This window comes from Rhinopithecus roxellana, chromosome 11 (assembly GCF_007565055.1).
Source record: "Rhinopithecus roxellana isolate Shanxi Qingling chromosome 11, ASM756505v1, whole genome shotgun sequence".
NCBI lineage: Eukaryota > Metazoa > Chordata > Mammalia > Primates > Cercopithecidae > Rhinopithecus > Rhinopithecus roxellana.
In genome coordinates this window covers 17301272-17324247 of record NC_044559.1, presented here as the reverse complement: position 1 = coordinate 17324247, position 22976 = coordinate 17301272, and the positions used below count along the sequence as shown (strand labels likewise).

The window sequence follows — 22976 nt, the reverse complement described above, 5'->3', positions numbered from 1 at the left end:
CATCTGTTAATTAACAAAATAAATCTGTAAATTAACAAAGCAGAAAATGTTGTCTATTTAAAAACAAAATAGCCTGGTGCAGTGACTCACGCCTGTAATCCCAGCACTTTGGGAGGTTGAAGTGGGCGGGTCACTTGAGGCCAGGAGTTTAAGACCAGCCTGGCCAACATGGTGAAATCCTGTCTCTATTAAAAACATGAAAATTAGCCAGGCATGGTGGTTCATGCCTATAATCCTGGCTGCTCAGGAGGATAATGTGGGAGAATCTCTTGAACCTGGGAGGCGGAGGTTGCAGTGAGCCGACATGGCGCCACTGCACTCTAGTTCGGGCGACACAGTGAGACTGTATCAAAAATAAATAAATAAATATAATAAAATAAAAATGAAAACAAAATAAAACAAACAAAATAAACAAAAAATAATACCCAGTCCAGTGAAATCTTTACTACGAATATGCAATCAATGCTGTCACTGTAACAGCAGCACACAAGAAGAGGGAAGGCTAGGCTGTTGGCATCGGATATGGTTGCATATGAAGCATTGATAATGTGCTTTCTTCTCTTCTTTCATGGTAGGCGTCTTCTGCTGCAAAGAAAGGATAAGATCTCAAAGCAAGAAACTTCGTTCTGTTCAATCTGTGCTACACGCTGTTAGCCAGCTGGCTTGTCCAAAGTTACTCCTCCTGCTTGGGTGGATTGATAGCAAGCCCCACTTCCTAGGCTGGATAACAGCCACTTTTACAAATCCCATTATGCCATACACTTCTCTCTTTCCATATGCACAAAAGTTGTGAATATTCATCCAGTGCCAGGAGCATTTGATTATTTCTATCTCCCCTACTAGGCTATAAGCTCCATTAGTACAAGGATGTGTTTTTGTTTGTTTGTTGTTTGTTTCACTTTTCTAGAAGCTATTCCTATCTATTACAGTGCAGCAATTTACCACAAAATCTAGTGACTATAAACCAGTGTGATGATTACACACAAAAAAATTAGACAGAAAATTACCACATATGACTGTATATTTAAAACAGCTGAAAGCAAGAACACAAACAGACATTTGTAAGACCATGATCATAGCCACATTATTCACAATGGTCAAAAGGTGAAAGCAACCCAAGTGTCCATTGATGGATGAATGGACAAAGAAATATTATGCAGTCTTAAAAAGGAAGGACAGTCTGACACATGCTGCAAACTAGATGAAATCTGAAGACATAATGCTAAACAAAGTAAGCCAGTCACAAAGGAGCAAATACTGTATCATTCGACTTATATGAGATAACCTGGAGTAGACAACATCATAGAGACAGAGTAGAATAGTGGTTGCCAGAGGCTGGGGAAAAAGTATAATTAATGGTGACTTGTATTTAATGATAAGGAACAACAGTTAGGGAAGATGAAAATATTATGAAGATGGATGGTTGGTGATAGTTGCATGTTTTAGTGCATTTACACACTGCTGATAAAGACATGCCTGAGACTTGGTAATTTATAAAGAAAAAGAAGTTTAATGGACTCACAATTTCATGTGGCTGGGAAGGCCTCACAGTCATGGCAGAAGGTGAAAGGCATGTCTTACATGGTGGCAGACAAGACACAATGAGAGCCAAGCAAAAGGGGTTTCCCTTTATAAAACCATCAGATCTCATGAGACTTATTCACTACCACAAGAACAGTAAGGGGGAAACCACCCCCGTGATTCCATTGTCTCCCACTGTATCCCTCCCACAACCTGTGAAAACTCTGAGAGCTACAACTCAAGATGTGATTTGGGTGGAGACACAGCCAAACCATATTATTGCACAAGAATGTAAATGTACTTACTATCACAGAAGTCCATGGTTAAAGTAGTCAATTTTATGTTTTGTGTATTTTGCTATGATAACATACACACACACACACACACACACACACACACACACACACAAACACACACATATTACGTCACAGTTTCTGTGGGTCAGAAATTTATGCATAACTTAACTGGGTCCCCTGTTTCAGGGTCCCTCGCAAAACTGCATCCAGGTGGCACTGACTAAAGGTCTCATCTGATCTATGACTGAGGAAGGATCCACTTCTAAAGTTGTGTGGTTGTTTGTTGAGTCAGGACCTCAAAGTCTTTAGGACCAAAAGCCTCAGTTCCTTACTGGATATTGGTTGCAGGCTATTTTTCTGTTCCTTGCTATATGGTCCTCTTCAAATGTCAACTGACTTAATCAAGACAAACCAGCCAAGAGGGCAATAAAGAGAGCAGCAAGACAAATGTCACAATATTTTGTAACATAATCAGAGAAGTGCATCCCTTAATGCTGTCATATTTTTTGGTTATAGCCAAGTTACTTAAGGAGAAGCCATTACAAATAGCCATAAATAGCAGGAGGTTAGGTAGGACTTACTGGGACCGGTTTAGAAGTCTCTCTAAGAAGACAGATAATAGGAATGGGTGAGAACTCCAAAGAGAGGTTGAGTCCTCTCACAGACAGGCAGTCATTGCTGAGCAGTAGCTCCACCCTGAACCCTGAGTCTTTAGTAAGGAAAGATGAAATTACAGGCTAGGGTCATGTCAGAGCCAGCCTCCAGAAGGAAGCCAATTTTGTTATTTTAGGAAAATAATGACCAGCTTTCTGGGTCAGGGAATGCGTAGAGCCTAAGACTAGTGCCAGGATGCAGCAGCATTTAAGACTCAGTCCAGTTCAAATGCTCTAAACCTTGCTGAATGGGTTATGCAGACATTTGTGGTTGAAGCCTAGGCCTTAGATTTTTCTAATTACTTTCTGTAATGGCTTTATAATTGGGATGGATTCCAAGTTAATTGTCTGACAGGCTTCTTTGCTTAAAAACTTTGATTGCAAAATATTCGCCAAGGCAATTCTACTTGCCATCTTTTCTGCTGATAAGATTTGAGAATTATACTTCTGGGCTAAGGGCAAGGGAAGCTTCTCAAGAGCTCCAATGCAAGGTGTTTTTTCTGACTCTTGAGCAAAGACATTTCTGGGTGATCAATGTAGCCTTTTTGACCAAGAACCTTATTTGGGGATATGGGGAGTAAAGGTGATAATACAGCTAGAGTGGAGAGACAGAGGAGAATGTTTTGTTTATTTTTATGAAGAGTCATCATTGCTTTTTGTTTGTTTTTTCAAAGTGGGATGCTCAATAAAGGCAGGGGGAAAGCATGTCACCTAGTGAAAGCACAAAAAGGCACATCAAATAAATAAAATGGACCCCAAAGAGCGTCTCCTCAACCTGAAGCTGTCTCCTCCAATGCTGTGCATGGCTATCATTTGTTCTAAGTGACAAGAACTTCAGATTCCAGAAAACAGTAAGCTCTTAGTCCAACATTTTGTAAAACAAAAAATGACATCCTCTCTCTATCTGAATCAAATACCCTAACTATATGAATAGTTAATATGCAAATATTTTACATGCATAATAATACTGATAAACTCCATGTGTGTATTTGCAAATTGCATATATATTTACAAATACCAAGGAGTTTTCATTTCAGTTTCATTTTTTCATAAGGATTTTTTATCTCAATACGAAATCAATGTATAGAGTGGCCATAGTTATCTTCCTATAACTCCATCATAGGAGATTATTATTGTTAGGTAAAATGACACACAGATATGTTAATTTCATCACAATATTTTTAGGGATGAGGACAGGTAGACATAAATGGGGAAGTTTCTAGTGGATTACCTTCCTTAACTCCGTGGAGCTGTTTCACTTAATCAGCCTAAAAAATGCAGTTGGATATAGAACCCTGCCACTGAAGCACTAAGTAACATGAGGAGGGTACCTTAGATATCCTATAAGGAATGTGAATTCAAACAACTAGGAACTAGCCAAGCCTCACCTTCATCAACAAGTAGCTTGTTTCTAGTCTACTTTGCTGGCTGTAAATCTACTGAAGTTCAATCCTATATGAATGAAAAATAATCAATAACAAAGGTTTTTATAGCAAAGAAGCCAAAATTTTAGACAGATGTTAGATGTCTTCATCAAAAAGATGATAACAATGTAAAAGGTTTGCCTTTACTGACTCTGTTTTTAAAAAAAAAAAAAAAAAAAATTCTGTCATTCCAAACAGTTCAAATGTAAAAGTGATACTATTTTCCATTTTTTCATCTGGGAATTCATACCGCCTCCCCCTGGTTTAAATGCAATGTCTTAAAAAAAAAAAAAAAATTCACTATTTCCAGTGTTTCAAACATCCTCTTTTAAATTATGTTCAGTCTAAAAACTCATTCTCTATGATAAAGTAAGCTATCTTTCTTATTTCTTTTTGGAATACCCTGAACTTACTTATCAATCTTGGAATGCACTTCGGATACCAAATCTCAAAAAATACATTGAGCTCTGAAATTTTCTAACAGAATTTCTCAGCACACCAAGACTCACTTTCTGAAACCATGCTCTCGAAACCAGGCAACTCCAAAGGCTCTTCCTCCTTTTCCTCAAATTTATTGTCAAAAATTTGTGAAATTATTTGTAGAAACAAACAGACTAAAAACCAGAATGTGTTCCTGTCAACATACAGTTTTGCTTTAAAATCTAGTTTCTCTTTCATCTTCCTTCTCATTTATCTGTCTTAAACACCTTCCTGAAAGATTCAGTTTTATATTTTGTGTACACTCTAGAATGAGTGAGTTATGTAGAATCCTTAAGTTTGGCAATAGCATGTCTGATTCCATTTACATCCTGTAGAGGAAGAATGGAATTACTGTTTATACAAAATTATATTATGTCCAGCAGGATATTTTTGATGACCCAACACAAGAAATGCAATAAAACACTCAAGTGAGAGGTCCAAAATGGCTTATTCTTTTACACATAGAGAGTCAAATTGGAAGGCTACTGTATTTCAGTTCCAACATACTGTTTTACTGTAAATGATAAACACTTCGATAGAAGAAAGATGTTTTGTTATACATTTAAGTAAACTTCAATTTTCCCACAGGTTTTTTAAATTTCTAATATGTATTTTGTAATGATTTCTTATATCATAGTGCATTATACTTACCTCAATAAAATACATTTTCCCAAAACAGGGATAGAATTGGTTTAAGTAAATGTGTATTCAAGTTTAATTCTATGTTTAAGCTCAAACAATCTCTTTCAGTAAGAATTTAAACACACACACACACAGACATACACATAAATACACACTGAATTTTTCTTGATAGGTTTATGGAAAACTAAAAATTTCTGACTTTTGCCTGCACTATGTATACATTATTTCCCCCTCTATTATCTCCCCACCCATGTTGATATAAATATAAACATCATATATATATATATATATATATATATATCTCCCCATATATTTCATGCTTGTGTTTCCATTTAGAGATTCAATCCCAATTCTATACACAAATATGGTCAAAACTTGAAACACATAAGCTTACTTTAAAGAATGACTCATTGCTGCCCATGAAGCTATGTCAATACTTATGCAATTCCCTTTCCTTTCAAATTTATCTTTCCATACTCTGTTTCATGAGACTGTGCAAATAACTCTTCTCTGTCATTAGATGGCTTCCTCTTAAGTGCCATAGAAAAATGCATCAAAGGAAGACAAAGACAGGAGGAAGAGAAAAGGAAGGGATCCTTTCCATTCTGTTCACTGTTTCTGTTTCTGTCACTTACTCTAGAAGCAGCAGTGTTAAAGGATCTAGTTTCTTTTGATATTCCTGGAACTAGCCTCCTCCGAGGCAGCAGAACCATGTGAGCATGGTTTATGGGAATGGTTTGATGGTTTACTTGGCACTGAATATAGCAGTGAGTTCTTTACTAAAAGAAAATGGGAAAATGACAATCCATGGCACTCAGTTTCATTACAATTAATGTCACTTGTGGTTGATTGTGACAAAGATCTTAATAGAGCAAGTGCTTTGGGCACTAAGTGGCAACTGCACTTTATGTTACAGAAATAATAAAGACTATAAAGCCTGTGAGTAAGATGGCCAATACTCACTGCTCTGGAGCTTTCAGAAAGAAGTTATGAACTTAGTCTCTAATCTCTGAGATCAACTCAATGGCTAAGTAACAGAAAGCTTCAATGGTGGCCTGAAACTAAAATCTTATTTCTTGCAATTATCTCTAAAAAATAAATCCAAATTTTATTGTGTGGGTTGAATGACTATAAGATAACATGATTTACAGTCACAAAACCCCTCATGTGGTTGTTGGAACATTGGAAAGAAGTAGGAGCCTCAGCCTTGGAATAAAGACATCCGGATGGATTTAGAAGAAAATGAACACCTTAAACACCTGAATCATTCAGTGCCTTTTCTAAAAAAAAAAAAAAAAAAAAAAAAATCACAGTATATAAACACATATTTTTAATCTTTTTGCGTATTCTTCGAATACAGAGCTTATCATTTGATATAAATACAGCTCATAATTCATAGTTTTTTGACCTTCTTTTACATTTTTTTCTTTCTTCCTTCAATTTACAGTGATATCTACTCTTGGCAAAGCCAACAGCTTTAAACTAAACATAACAGTTTCCACCTCTCCCAAACCTGTATCTTTTCAAGGGTCTCCTGCTAGGTTAACGTCTTTTTATCAAATCAATTACCAATTCAGTTCAGGTCAGAAAAGATTTTAGAATTTACTACATGCCTATAATAATGCTAGACACAAACACTGATATTGAAGTAAGCTTCCCACCTCTGCATCCCTTTTCATTTTTTCTACTCCATCTTAATAATCTCCTTATCAATCCTCCTCCCTTTTTTCTTCTTTTTCTCATAAAGGTACTATTTTTGGTCGATATTCTAAGCTATTATCTCTAGAGAGCCTATATACAATTTATAACATAAAGAAAATACCAACATAACCCAAGACCATGGTGAAGAAAGAAGTTACACACACTGTCTTAGATACCATCTGATTCACTATGTTTTTAAAATTCCTGTAGTTGATCGACTCAAAATATCTCAGTAAGCAGAATTGTGTAACATAATTTTTCCAATCTTCTATCCAGAAGTATTTTCCCTCTAGAGGTAATGGTTTGATACTTGATATTTATCCTAATGAAATATATCTACTGTGCCATCATATCATATATGATGTTATATAATTTGTTTTCTCTTCAGTCTATATAATGCTGTAATGTAACAAATGCATCACTGACCCCGTCTGATGGCACTGCCAAGCTCCTCTGTTTGGTAAAAGAGCCTGAAACAACAGTAGTTATATGTTGACTTATTGATAATGAAGAAAAATTCCCAAGGCAAGGCTAATATTTACGTATCAAGAGCCCATTTGCATTTAGAAAAATTTTGTGTTCTTAACATGAAAAAAAATGTTTTCACATTTGTTTTCCTATCCTGGAAAAATTATTAAACCAAATAAGTAAGCAGAGATGAGCTGCCTGATACCCCAGCCTCTATGAAATTGAAATGTATAACACCACAGGCCTTATTTCATTTTGGAGACTTACTGGTTTCAGACATGTAAGGAAATCCCCCACAGGTGATTAGTTGAAAACTAAGGTAATGTAACAGAGACCTCAGTAGCCACACCCAACAAAGAATAGAGATTTTTCATATTTGGATTACAAAAGTAATTAAACGAAAATCTATAACAAAAAAATAACAACAACAACAAATCCTGTGAGGGGAAATCTGATTTCCAGAATTGTCATATTGCATTATATATTAATATAATGTCCAGTTTTCCACAGAAGATTATGAGACATGTAAAAAAAATAGAAAGTATGGCTCATACGCAGAAAACCAAAAGCAGTCAATAGACTTTGTTTCTGAAGAGGCATAGACATTGGACTTACTAGACCAAACAGTTATTTTAAATAGGTTCAAAGAACTAAAGGATACCGCATCTAAGGAACTATAGGAAAGTGTAAGAATGATGTCTTGCCAAATAGAGACAGTCTTTATGTACACAGAAGCTTTAAAAATGTACCGAAGAGGAATACTGAAGTTGAAAATTCAGTAATGAGACTGGGCACAGTGGCTCACGCCTATAATCCCAAAAATTTGGAAGGCCAAGGCAGGCAGATCACCTAAGGTCAGGAATTTGAGACCAGCCTGGCTAACGTGGTGAAATTTTGTCTCTAATAACAATATAAAAATTAGCTGGGCATGGTGGTGGGCACCTGTAATCCCGGCTTCTTTGGGAGGCTGAGGCAGGAGAATCGCTTGAACCCAGGAGGTGGACGTTATTGCGGTGAGCTGAGACTGTACCATTGCAGGGGCCAGAAAAGCGAAACTCCGACTAAAAAAAAAAAAAAAAAAAAGTAAGAAAATTCAGGAAGGAAATAAAAAAGTCAGTAGAGGGGACTAAAGCAGATTTGAGCAGGTAGGAAATTAATACTCGGGGAACTAGAATATAACTCAATTAAGACTATCCAGTCCCAGGAACAAAAAGAAACAATAATGAAGCCAAATTTAAAGAGCCTCAGCATCCTGCAGGGAATCAGCCAGTATCCCAATCTGTACCAGGAAATCCCAGGAGGAGAGGAGAGACACAATTGGAGGCAGTTGCATGACACGTTCATAGTGATAAAAGAAAAATACTCTCAATGAAGAACTCTTATCTCCCGTGAAACTCCCTCAAAAATGAAAGTGAAATTAAGATACTCCCACATAAAGAAAACTGACACTCCACAGCTAGTAGACTTGTCTTGCAATAATTACTAAAAGGAATCTTTAAAGGCTGAAATTAAAGCAAACTAGAGAATAACCACTTCTGTACAAAGAAGTAAAAAAGCAGAGATAGAGATAACCACTTCAGTAGTCTGAATGACTCCATCGTGGTAAACTCCTTCCTTCTTAGAGCCACCCTCCTGACATAACAATCTCTTGTTTACCTAATGCTTGTCAAATGTATTTCTATTGCTACAATACCAGTGATTCATGGAAAAAATGATGGAGAAAAGTCATACCTTTCTTTTATGTCTGACCTACTTTTGAATTTTTGCATTGCTTTTTCTAATTACTCTTTCTCTTGATCACATGGGACAAATATATTCTTGTCTAGACCCTGCCATAAATCTAAATCTTTGGTTTTGGGGAGCAGGTAAAAACATCTAGAGCAACCTGCTGTCAGACCCACTTCATGCACAAGGCAACTAAGATCCTGCAAAGGTGATGTGATGTTTTCCAAGTTTATGTAAATAATACTATTCCCTGCCTCCTAGTGCAAGGGTTCTTTGTAACAATAAGACTGCATTTTTGTAATGCAGCTATATCAAGCCAGCAGCTTATAGACTTTCTGGTGACGAGGATATTCTTTTTGAGACAATATTTTAAAATCAGAAAGCTTCACATAAAACTATGTAGAAACAATTGAGAGATATTATGGATCTTAGTCCTGTGTTCCAGGTAACATTTATAAGGCTGTTGCTTTGGGTTCCTCTCAATAGCTCAGTGGTACCTATTATTTTTATGTCAGATAACTCTGCCCATACACCCTGTCTGACTCCCATACACCTGTCTGACATTTATCTTTGCAAGCCAACGTTGGTATCATACACTTTTACAAAAAATTCAGTATCTCCTATAATACAAGTAAGGCAATACAGAACGGGAATGTATACACACACAAAAACATTTACATAGACATATACACGATTGCACACCTACAGATTAAGTTACCTACGTTTATCATGTGGTTCAAGTGATGGCAGACAAACATGAGGATTCAGAGGAGGCTTTGGAGTTAAACAGTCTGGATTCAACTTTCACTTTTATCACTGAGTAACTATGTAGCACTGGGAAAGTCTCTTGAACTTACTGAGACATGGTTTCTTAATTTGCAAAATGAATATGACAGCATTTTGGGGGGAAAAAGTAAATAAACTGAGTGAAACTTTTAGCCAAGTGCCCAGTGTTCATGACTGAGATTTCTGGCAGGCTGGGAACTAGCACCAGGTCTCCTGACTTCCAGGCAGAGATTTTCCCATCATGTCACTTTTTTACACTCACCATCTCTTATGTGTCACCCTAGTCCCTAGTCTCAGCTGCTATGTAATTGTAAAAGATTCATGAGGTGGGAAGAGTCTGAAAGGTCTCATAACCAAGCACTTTATGAGTGACTGAACATTTTTGACATTCTGTGCTAACAAAAGCCACCCTCAGAGATTTTTATATGGGGAAACTGAAGATTGCCCTGTGTGGGCAGTGGCTCACTGAGTCATGTATTCAGTTTGATCCTGAATAGGACTACTGTAGATGGTTTTATGTCTAATTAGCCATGACTGTTAAAGACTTAAAAAAAAGAGAATAATCAAATTTTCTGCTTCACTAGGTCAATCAATGGCTATGGAAGTGCAGCTGCTCTCCTTTACAAATGCTTCGAAGAGTTTTTCACAATTCATTGGACACCTAAGTGGATGATTTTACCTCTGTTGAACCAATGATTTGTAAAATTTATCTGAATCCCAAATCCAGACCACTCAATTCAATGTCTAGACGCAACCAGGCTTCACATTCTCAATTTTCTCCCTTCTTTCTCCACTTTCAGGCATTTGCTCTGAATCTTACAATGCCTTTGCTAATTGTGTGACCAAATAGCACATAAGAAAACTCAGACTGAGGGCTCAGACATGCTTTTTCAGACAGTATTCCCTAAGCCTCTGGAACCTCGTAAATGAAAGTATCTGAAGCTTGCATGACAACATTCCTCAAAGTTTGGTCCTTGGCTTACCTGCCTCAGAATTACTTATTGTCAATTATAAAAACTACAAAAATAACATGCAAAAAAATAAACAAGAAAATGAATTAGAGAAAAGGAGAGAATAAAAGAAACCTTTCAAGTTCATACCGAAACAATCTTTGCAATCTCTGGAGGGAAGACACAGGAATCTGCCTTTGTAACACATGCATGTCTGATGTCACTGATGCACAGAGAACTATGAGATTTCCTGAGAAATTTGCTCAATCAATGAATATTTAGAGTAGTATGACAGTTTGAGAATTGTTTGAAATGTATGCAAACTATTGGAATTACTTCAGCAACACATCTTATAATGTAGGAGGTATCATGGAGACTTTGAAGTTATAGGACCAACCTAGGAGTGTACAGTGCTCTTCAACTCCTTGCGTACAATAAAACCAGAAGCTAATGAGTACAGTGGGTAATGCAGATGATAAGTGTCATATGAATTCTGTGATGAAGAACTAACAGTGAACCAGAATAATATGAAAAGGGGTAAAGGAGGTGACACGATTTAAGACAGACCTTTAAATATAGTCAAAATTTTAAAGAAAGGACAGAAAAAGACAGAATTTTCCATATACGGAGGGACAATGTGGATAAATAGGAGATGCTAACAGTATGTTGTTTAGTGATGATGGAAAAAGACATAAATGAACGAAGATAAAGAAACTGCAAATATGTACACTGTTTCCAAAAGTAGTAATGGCAGGAATACTTTCTATGTTGCATTGTAGTATCCTGTATTGATGGGAATTTCTAGATCCAGTTTATGGGGTACCCAGTGTGAAACTGGCTGAGATATTTGACCTTCAAAGACTCCTCCTCCAAAGCAGACCAGTTCCGCTTTGGGCTTAAAGTGATGTGAAGCTGAGGCAAGACAGAGTGAAGGCCCTGAGATGGCAACCAAAACCTCCACAAAGAGCAGGACAAAGTGGAAAATGATGAACAGACTAAAGGCAGAGACACACCCACCTCTGCTTGTCTTTCTGTCTGGAACCCAAAGGGCTACCTCTCCACTCTGGAAACCAAAGGATCATGTCTGAAGAAATTTGTATGTGTATGAGGATCAACCTACAAAACTTAGCATTGTAAAATATTGTTGAAATGGAAACTGGAAATCATATTCATTTTATTTAAATCTAAAATAGAGAATTATATTTTTCTCAGTATTTTGTATTGGATTTAATAGATTTTTTGTTGTTTTTGTGTGTTTGTTTGTTTTTTGGTAAATCCTGGATAGCTTGGAAGATCTACATATGATGAAGATGTGTTTTTTTTCTGGTTTGTAAAATCGAAGAAATAATGTTTTTATTCTTTCTCTTTCCATCCCCTGACTAGATCAGTATTGCTCATTAACACTGTTCTGCAGCTGTAGTTAGTGGTGAGGTGTTATTTGAGTATGGTGTGTGGGCACTCATATAGATTTATCTGCTGAAGTTGCTTGAATTCGCAGTGGCAAGTGGAAGCAAGGCTTACATGGGAGAGACTTCCGGTTGCTGTTCTCTGCCTACTTCTTATAGTAAGGCCTCATTTCTATTGGGAGTGAAAGGTACTACCAGACTTTATCCAAAATATTGGTCTAAGCATCACAACTACACGGGATATTCGTGTACACAATTTGCACACTGGAAATGCAGTTTTCTTAAATCACCCTATATATATTTCTCCTACCTTTCATGAAAAGTACTTTAATTTCTCTCTTGGGTTCAATAACTTCCTGCCCTCAGGCTGTGTTCTTTCAATGGGGCTGATCCCACTCCATTTCCAGAGATGGGCATAAGACTTAAGCCCAAGCCAAGAAACACATTTCATTCCCTTGATTATAAACATTGAGGTGAGGGTAGTTATGAAATCACATTGGGGCTGATTTGAACCAGTCAGAGGAGAGATTGATCAGAAAAGAGAAAGATTTTTTTAAATTGTAATTTTTCTTCTTTTTTTCCTGGATTTAATACTGCATAGAACCTATCTGAGAATGAAGCCAGCACAAATAATGAGAGAAGAAGACTGGAGATAAATTTCATGAATGATATCATTTGACTCCTAAGTCAAACTATGCATGAGGATAAATGTTATCTTGGACTTTTTAAGTTTTATTACAAAACATAGTTTTATTATACTTCTGGCATTAAGAGCATTTATTTGTTTGCATGTTTTCATTTTCCACTTTTGAGTGTCCTGATGCTAGTTTTTAATAATTAAAAGCATTTGCTTCTTCCAAAGTTTATTAGACATTTCAGCAATATGACATCATTCTTTTGGCTAGATTTCAGTACACAGTACCATTTTATTTTAGTTCTAAATCCTTTCCATCTCCTCCATGTATTTTTCTAGTGAATGACCTATAAACAAACATGTATAGTGAAAAGACTGCCACTTAAAGGGCTTCTTTGTTTAATCTCAACACAAAGATTGTTTTGAAAGTTTGAGTTTTATCATCTAATACTTTACTATGGTAAAATCTGGTTTTCATATGCTTGATTTTCTAAAGCATGTATTCACCTATAAGATATTCTCATTCTTGAGTCCTACTTGGTCTACTGATGCTTGGTTCACTGGTTTTAGTATAAAACTAAAATCATTAGGTATCATTAAAATATAGTAATACCAAATTATTGAAAGATAAAAAGTCTCTTTATTTTCTTTCCTGCCCTCCCCTTTCCCTTCCCTTTTCCCTTCCCCTTTCCCTTCTCCTTCTCTTTCTTTCCTTCCTTCCTTCCTTCCTTCCTTCCTTCCCTCCTTCCTTCCTTCCTTCCTTCCTTCCTTCCTTCCTTCCTTCCTTCCTTCCTTCCTTCCTCCCTTCTTGTGGTGGTGGGGGGTATTGAAGGGATTAAATGCCCATAGGAAAACTTCCAAGATGGGATGGGAGACATAGGTCCAATATATAAGAAGGTTAAATTGAGTGGGCTCAAGAGAGAAGCAGGAGAAAAGAAGGCTAGAGGGCCAATAAAACAAAGTTCATAGTGATAACTGGAACAGGATAGACCTCAAAGGCTTAAAGATGTCAAAGTCCCTGCACTTTTTCCTACATTCAGAATCCACAACCTTCAGTCATGGAGACGTCTTGATGAAGTTACCCAATCTATTACAACTCTGCTCTGTGCATGCTGTGATCGGAATTGTCTTCATCAATGCATTCTGTTTTGATTTTATCTTTTCAGATGATCCACAGTTTCTCATCCATTGAAAGTCCTCCAACATTTCTAGAAATATGGAGTACAAAAAGAATATGTAGCTTTTGTTAATTCTATAGATTGAATTAGAGCTCCCAAGTGATTTTTCAAATAAATATCCCCTCTCAAATCATTTAACTTTTTAAAGATGTAATTTCACTCTCCAATTAGTATTTTCTATTAATTGTAGTTAAATGTCTCATAAAGTGCTCAGTAAATGTTACTTCAGCTTTTATTACCTCTTGCTAAAAGCAGTTTTTCTTCTTTTTTATTATGAACCAACATCCTAACTAACCAGTTCCTTTAGAATGAGTTTACTCAACGATATATCTTCTAAGGAATATTCACATTATATGTTTAGGATTCATGCCAAGCTGTTATTGTTGTATGCTTTAACTGATTACTAAGGATTTATTGCTAGCCACTTCAAACTCATACTCATACTCTCCATTGGCCAACCTGTTTCTCTGACCCTATCCATCTACTCGAAAACATCCATGACTGTGACTATATCAATTCCCTGGGCAGGAGTTGGGGGGATTTATTGATATATGTTCTTTTGCTATTTATTGAATCCTCTCCTTTTGTTTAGCATTGTCCTGGATGTTGAGGAGGATGTAATGATTAACCACATAAGAATACTGCCCTCAGGAAATACACAGTCTAATAGAAAGAAACGAAGATCAACAATTTAGGATCAGTTCTGGAAGTGAGAAAGTCAAAACAGGTCTTACAGTGTAAATTGATGGTGTGAGCAGGGTTGTGCTCTGTCTGGGGGTTCTAAGGTAGAATTGGTTCCTTGGCCTTTCTAACTTCGACAGGCTACCCATATTCCCTGGTTCTCAATCTCACACTCTGACCTCCATTTCTGCTTTCACATTTCCTTTGCTAATTCTGACCCCTACCTCTTATAAGGACCCTATGATTACATTGGGCATACCAGCTAAGCTGCAACAATCTCCCTATCTCAAAATCTTTAATTTAATTACATCTTCAAAGCCTTTTTTTTTGTCATGTAAAGTAACATACTTATAAGTTCCAAGATTAAGACATGAACAGTTTTGTGGTGGGGACAATATTCTGCCTGTCATATTCTCTATGTTGTTAGCAAAATAAAAATGCTTACAGAGCCGCTGAGAAAAGGCCTGTCACCTCCAAACTTGCCTTTCCATCACTTTTGATCAATTGGTGGACTCTACCACCTAAATTTTCCTAGATTCATCCTTTGAAAGTCACTTACTGGAAGCTACACACTGAAGAACAGACTCAGAAGTTGAGTCATAAAACCAACACGCTTACTATGCAAAGGATGAAGCCCAAATCATGCTAAGTTACCAGCTGAAAATCACAAGGCTATGTAGCTGTTACATGACATGGCCTTTTCACATGTGTGACTATAAATTTATATGAATATTAATACATATGAAATGTTGCACTGAAGAAATGAATCAATCAATAAATATGCTATCTTTGTCTTTTTCTTGTCCCCTCTTCTTTCCCAGTACATTAATCAAGCACGTACTTTGGGATAAGCACCGCTACAATGGCAGAAGACCATCTTACCCTGAAGAAACACTGCAGTCATAGAGAAAAAATAAGACAAAGTGACAGACTCTGTCTATGGCAAGAAAGATAAAGAAAAACATGTTTTATGTGAGTTCAGAACAGAAATAAATCACTTCATCATCTCATAATGTTACCGGTGGAAGAGATCGGAGTTATGTCGAGTTACTGGCTGCGAATCCCTACGCATCGGCAGCAACTTGAATTTTTGCCTCTTCAGAAGAAAGAATTTGACTGAGGGGCATAAAGCAGAAAAAGAGACTGAGGCGAGTTCCACAGCAGGAGTGGAAGTTTGTTTAAAAGGCCTTAGAGCAGAAAAGAAAGGAAAGTTCACTTGGAAGAGATCCAAGAGGGTTCATGAAGGTTAAAGAGAGAGATGTTCAAGTGCCCCACTGAACCGTGATCCTAGGACTTTTATAGGTGCACCTCTTTCCCACGATTCTTCCTTTAGGGTGCGCTTTCCTCTTGTGCAGTGTTCTCCTTACCCTTGGGAATGGAGCACCTGCAGTGTGTTTAGGGAGTGATATGCTTCCAATCTGAGGCTTTCTTCCCTTTTTCCAGAGGGATGTACCCAGAAGATCATACTTCACCACTTTTGTCTCTTCATGTTCACGCCTAGGAAGTTGGTTCTTCCTGGGGTGTACATTCAATTAATATTTTGATGTTAATAGGTGTGGACCATCAGGAAATGACCTCTCCACGGTACAGGCTGCCAATTTATCACCTCTAGAGAGGCAATGATATAACCGCCAAACCATCACCTGACATTTCTAGTGGGTGGGGGGAAGAGCCCTCTGTTGCCCTGCTCATGCCTGACTACCTGTAATAGTAAAATACTTACAGTGCCCAACACACACACACACACACACACACACACCCCTCCCTCATGTAGACAGGGACAGTGTTTTTTCCCCATTCTTTTTGTTGTTAATGAGGCAGAGAAGCTATATCAATCATCTCAGATTATAAAACTAAAAAATGATGAAATAGGATTAAAAACCCACGACCTGAATTATAATTTATTATTTCGCCTTCTTTCTCAAAAAAGAGAAAATGCAAAAATAAGAAAAAAAAGAACACAATAAACAAACAAATGCTAATGTTTAAATCTCTTATAACATAGCAATAAAGAAATCATGCTGGCCCACATCCAATTACAAATTCAAAGCTGACTGAGTTCAATATGTGAATTATGAATCAAACAACTCTATTAATGCAAAGATAATTTAAACCTTAAAGTAAAATATTAATTTCCCTGAAGCATTCCTCCTTCTTTCTTTTCTAGGTTCTGTATCATCCTACATTTTTGCCAGAGGAGCAGTTAGATATTTTACAAATATATCAATGTTTTTCTACACTGAGAATGACATGACCAAGCCCCTGGTGCTGCCCCATGAGTCCAGCTCTGGGAAGAAGGGAGACTCTTTGCTTGGCTTTTTCAAATTGACATGGCATTTCCTTCATTTGATAATATAAGCCTTTAAAATAAATAACAAATAATGTACAAAAGAAAAATTAACTACATAATATATTGTAAATATAAGTTAGGTACAGTGAAGTGGAACAGGATGTTATTTGAGCATAAGGGAAGATAAATACAGCTTTACCACATACATTCACATTCCATGTACCTTGAACCGTTTTTTAAAAAATTTTACTAACATTTTCTATCATTGGAAATGATAATAATCTTGCCTACTAGTTTCTACTGTTACGTTGTCAAGAGTTAATCTAATTGTAAATGTACTAATAAAAGATACTTGTGCTATGATAGTCCATTGATGTTTACGATTTCAGAGTTTTAAAATATTTTCTAAATACCCTAAAAGTAAAGATTTAGTAAAAATCACAGCTAAGCTATAAGATTGTTGTGAAGATTAAATAAGACAGTGTATGCAGAGTGCTACATTGAATTGAACGTAGGTAAATTGAATAAATTGAATAAAGGTAACTGTGAGACTGGCATAAAAGAGCAAGTTAGGCAGCTTATGATTGTGCCTACTCAGTGGCCCTTCCGTCTTGTCTCAATTATTTTTAGGTTCCCTACACGTTGGAGACTCTGCAACACAGAGGTTAAGACTTGTGGTGTACAACTGCCTGTGCTTGAATGCCAGTTCCATTTACTAGTTGTGTGGTTCAGCACATTACTTAATTCTTCTAAGCCTCCGTTTTCTCAGGCTCACAGGGTTATAATTACTGAACTTAAGTCATGGGACTGCTGTGAGGATGAAAAAGAGAAAGCATTTGTTTAAGGTATTTAGAACAGTGGATGGAGCCTGGGCGCGGTGGCTCACATTTGTAATCCCAGTACTTTGGAAGGCCGAGGCGGGTGGATCACAAGGTCAGGAGATCGAGACCATTCTGGCTAACATGGTGAAACTGTCTCTACTAAAAATACAAAATATTAGCCGGGCCTGGTGGCCTGCGCCTGTAGTTCCAGCTACTCGGGAGGCTGAGGCAGGAGAATGGCCTAAACCCGGGAGGTGGAGCTTGCAGTGAGCCGAGATTGTGCCACTGCACTCCAGCCTGGGCGACAGAGCAAGACTCTGTCTCAAAAAAAAAAAAAAAAAAAAAAATGCATGGAACAGAAACAGTGCTTAGCAAACTTTTAGCAACAATACCAAGACTAGTGGTTTGCAGAAATGTCTGAATATATCTCTCCAGAATGTCAAGGGTCTACTATTTATGTAGTAAATGACAGCATGGTAACAGGAGTTTTCAGATTTTTTGACATCTAATCTATATAATCATTAAAAATTTTGTCCATCCCACAGTATCACTTGAAATATGCAGAAATTAAACATAGATGGGAAAAATACTGTTACACTTCTTCCTAATCTATGACAATTAAAACCAATAAATTTGCAAATTATTTCTGGGTTTTGGAAAACCCTTAGAATTATTCTAAACACAAATCCAGACCAGCAGCATGTTTGTTTACTATTGCTACTGTAACAAATTACCGCAATTTTTTTAGATTACAATAACAGAAATCTATTTGCTTGCAGTTGCAGAGAAAAGAAGTTCAAAATTAACCTTATGATACTAAAAATCAAGGTTTCCACAGAACTGTTATCTCTGGAAGCTGCAAGGGAGAATTAATTTCTGGTCTCTTCCAGCTTCCTGTGTTGGCTGACATGCCTTTGCTTGTGGTCAAACTACTTCAACTTCATGCCTCTATTGTCTTAAATCTTACTCTCTGTTCTGTACACAAATCTCTCTCTACCTCTCTTATAAAGACACTTGTGATTATATTTAGGATGCACTCATATAATCCAGGAAAATCTCCTTATCTCAAAACCTTTATTTTGCTTACAACTGTAACACTTCTTTTTCCATATAAGGAAAACGTTCACAGATTCCAGCGATTAGAACATGGATGTGTTGGGGAGCTATTATTCAGCCTACCAGGATCACAATTAATGGATAATAGCCTGCACATGAGATTCAGAAGGAACTGACTCGATGGAGTCAAGAAGACAAATTTGGGTTAGGGGAGAACAAAAAAATGACTCAAGTCTCCTGTAGCATCTGCTAAGGTTATTCAATCTTGTGAATACTCATCTGTATTATGCCAGCTACATGATTTGTAGAAACATAAATTTAGCTCATTTTTCAAAATTTGTCAATGCAAAATCTCAAATAATAGTTAGATATTTATATAATATTTAGGTGATGAAGTAAAACTGATTAAAAAGTTTACCTTTGGGTGGTGAAGGGAAGAACATAGAGAATGAGAAATGGCATTTCTCTTTTAATATGTGGATAAATATTATCCCATTTCTTCAATCACTTATGAGGAGATCAATAAAGTCTTAATGAAAGATTACAGAACAAAAGAGAAATAACATTGAATTTTAGGTAACTGGATTTCAGGGCATAACCTTTGGGTAAGACCCTTAATGTGAATATAAGGAGAAGAAAAAGTATTATATTACTATGATCTTTGAGATAAATTCTTACTCTAAATTAATAATTGGGTATTTTCAGGTTTGCAATGAAAATATGGAATAAATGATGGAAAGGTCCCTATTACTATGCCCTTATAAATGTGGAGGAAAACAGCACTTGGTGACTTCTTGATAATGATTATCTCCAGCATATATCCCTATATTCAGTTTTTCTTTATTATGTTAAAATAGTTTAAAAATGGTTATATACCTCCAGTTGGCCCCTAATACTAGCATTGAAATCCTAGAAGTCATTGTTTCTATGCCGAACCTATTAGTGTTAATTGGACCACAGACAGACACTGAATTTAAGTTAATAAACTTTTCTCATATAGGATTTCTGAAATCCATATGATATTTTTATGGAGCAAGTCTGTACATTTCTGAACCTGTCTAAACTGGCAATATATATGTTTTAGAATTTAGAGGCAGCAGTAAAATTTCATTTGGAAAGTTGGGAAGCAGGGCAGATTACGGATGAGAATAAAGAGAGGCTAAGTGTAAAAATGCTGAAAAGAATAAGTTTTTCCCCAGGATCCAGTTATTTTCTTAGGCTTGAGTATATTGTTCAGTAACATTGCTTACACTCAGCTTTTGCAGTCAAAGTCAATGGGAGGCATACGATTGACACATAATGTCATTGTGGACATCCTTCTAGAACTCTCTCACCTCTTCATGATGCTTATGCTTTAAAAAACATTCTTATTAATCCTTATAATAACCATGAGGTAGATATTAATATTTACATTTTACAGATGGACGGATGGATGCTCAGAGAGATCGAAATAAGCTTAATGCTAAGTAGCTAGTAGAAGACAAGTTTGGAATGCTAACCCAGGATTACTGGTAGTTACAAAGTCATTTCCAGTACAGCATGCTTTCTTCCCTCTCCCCCTCATAGAAAGTTGACTATCCTCAAATCCTTTGCTTATCCATGACTATGGCTATTGAATGTGGATTTATCTTCTTCCATGCCAAGACTGTTTAAGTTTCTCTTCAGGTTTCTCGAGCCAGTGTGAAGTGCTCTCAGACACACTCCTAAAACATATGGCATGATGAATCTGTATAGTTGGGAAAAAGCCCCTAAAGATAAAGGGGCCTCTGTCAAATACAGATTTTGTGTGTAATACAAGAAATAGCTCTCTTTTCAGGTTTTCAAAGCTGTTTACTAATAATTTTATCTTCTCATATTGCTAAAATTAATTTTCTCTAGCTTTACTAGTTCGAACCAATGTTCAGGAAGTAGAAAGCACTGTGTTTACATGAATTTGGACAATGAGATTGAAAAATAAAAGATCCGTAGTGTCTAAACATAAGATCTCAAGCAGGGTCCATGATAGGAGCTACTGAAATGTGGTAGAGTTCTCAAATTATTTTCCCAAAGGCTTTCCTGTCACTATTCTTTCAACAGATAATAACTAACATTTCTTGAAAATTTAACAATAACCATACTAAGAAATTTACATATATTATTTAAGTTAATCATATTATTCTTGATATACTGTAATTACTCCTATTTGCCATATTTTAAAGATACACTTTCAGAGAAGGATTAAGAGATGACTGAAAGTCACTGACTTTATAAGTGGCTGGTTAGCCTACCCAACTGTATATGACTGATGTACTTCACCACTGAATTAAACTTCTTTCACAATAGTAAAAATTGTGGAAGGGTAGATGATTAGTTATAATAATTTGGGAGACAGTAAAAACAAAGAAAGAGTACTTCCAAACAGGACCAACTGAGAGCAGAGATGCATGCTATCAACAGTGAGACAGTGACTTCAGCTTTTCAGCTATAGTTCTCACTTTGAGGAAGTTTATGGTAGGTGACTAAATAGTAACATTTTTTCCCAGTTTACAAATTATCACATCCATAGACCATGAGTGGCCATTTTGAGGCACCTCTTTTTCTTTTTTCCCTTTTAAGTCAGTTTTTTCAACCTAATTTTTCCTGGAGCACTGATGCTCAAGTTCTCATGCTTTTTTTTTTTTTTTTTTTTTTTTTTTAGAGTCTCACTCTGTCGCCCAGGCTGGAGTGTATGGTGGCACGATCTCGGCTCACTGCAACCTCTGCCTCCCGGGTTCAAGCAATTCTCCTGCCTCAGCCTCCTGAGTAGCTGGGATTATAGACGTCCGCCACCACACCCAGCTAATTTTTGTATTTTTAGTAGAGACAGGGTTTCACCATGTTGGTCAGGCTGGTCTCGAACCCTGACCTCGTGATCCAGCCGCCTCGGCCTCCCAAAGTGCTGGGATTACAGGTGTGAGCCCCGTGCCCAGCCAGTTCTCATGCTTTTTTACGACTCACAGTACTTCTGTTTACCCTCCCCTCCCTTGGCTCTTTCAATTTCTTCTTCTGTTTTCTCTCTCTCACCATGAGAGACAATGTGTCATGAGACATAAAGTCATGAGAATGAAATAGGTTAAAAGAAATGATCTATCACATCTCAAGTCTTTCTTTAAAAAGAAACACACCTCAAATTTTGGTTTCGTGGTTAGAAGATATCTTGTGCGACTATCGTAGTTCTTTCAACATCCATTGAGTGGCATTTCTGACAAAAAATGGGACCTTCAATAATAACTCTTGTTACTCATTCTACAGCATCTGATTCACCTTGTCAAAGGGATGTTCCTATGGCTGAATCTATGTCCAGATGCACAGCCAGCTCAAAAATATTGAATGCTGATCACCAGTTTATGTTGAAAAAGCCCTCTTTTTTGATTCATTTTCTCACTTCTACTCTACTCTAGATTATTCTTTTTTTTTGAGACCGAGTCTCGCTCTGCCGCCCAGGCTGGAGTACAGTGGCCGGATCTCAGCTCACTGCAAGCTCCGCCTCCCGGGTTTAGGCCATTCTCCTGCCTCAGCCTCTGGAGTAGCTGGGACTACAGGCGCCCGCCACCTCGCCCGGCTGGTTTTTTGTATTTTTTAGTAGAGACGGGGTTTCACCGTGTTAGCCAGGATGGTCTTGATCTCCTGACCTTGTGATCCGCTCGCCTCGGCCTCCCAAAGTGCTGGCATTACAGGCTTGAGCCACCGCTCCCAGCCTAGATTCTTAAACTTATCTGAATAACTAGTGTCTGATACCTTTCTTTAAAATCAATTCCTTAAATTATGTAATAATTGTGAGGATTCTCTTCAATCTTTCCCTCCATTTCCAACAATTCTGAGAAGAGAGGTGCCCATAGGCAAGGGTAACCACCATCTCTGTTCACCCAACCTGCATCTCCTCCTTATGACTTTGAGGAAATTGCTGTACAAAAAATTTTATCTGAGCAATCTGGGCTCTGTCTCAATCTTGTAGCAATAAAGATTTATTACTAGGAAGCTTATTTATGTGTCTATACATCTGGAGTCTTTGTTTCACTACTGCCCACACAGAGCTGGAAATCTATGGAGAATGGGAAAGGATCATCTTTATTATCAACTCAGTTGCATTTATTTTCTACCCATCACCTTTCTTAGTATAATTTATGACCATCTGAACCCAGACCTAAAAAAAGAAAGGTTTAATTTTAATAAAGATGTGAGTTTTTTTGAGAACAGGTGAGTTATTGTTTTCAGCTTCAGTGTGAGATGAGATCTGGAAAATATG

General features: G+C 37.0%; 1 long non-coding RNA gene across 1 annotated transcript in view; it reads right to left on the bottom strand.

The window, feature by feature from the left end:
* The window catches only part of LOC104655541, a 198056-nt gene extending 185583 nt beyond the window's left edge, over nt 1–12473 (bottom strand). The window contains exon 1 of the long non-coding RNA XR_746990.2: nt 12363–12473. This is a non-coding gene — a long non-coding RNA (uncharacterized LOC104655541). The remainder of the gene's footprint in view (nt 1–12362) is intronic.
* Nucleotides 12474–22976: the final 10503 nt, after the last annotated feature.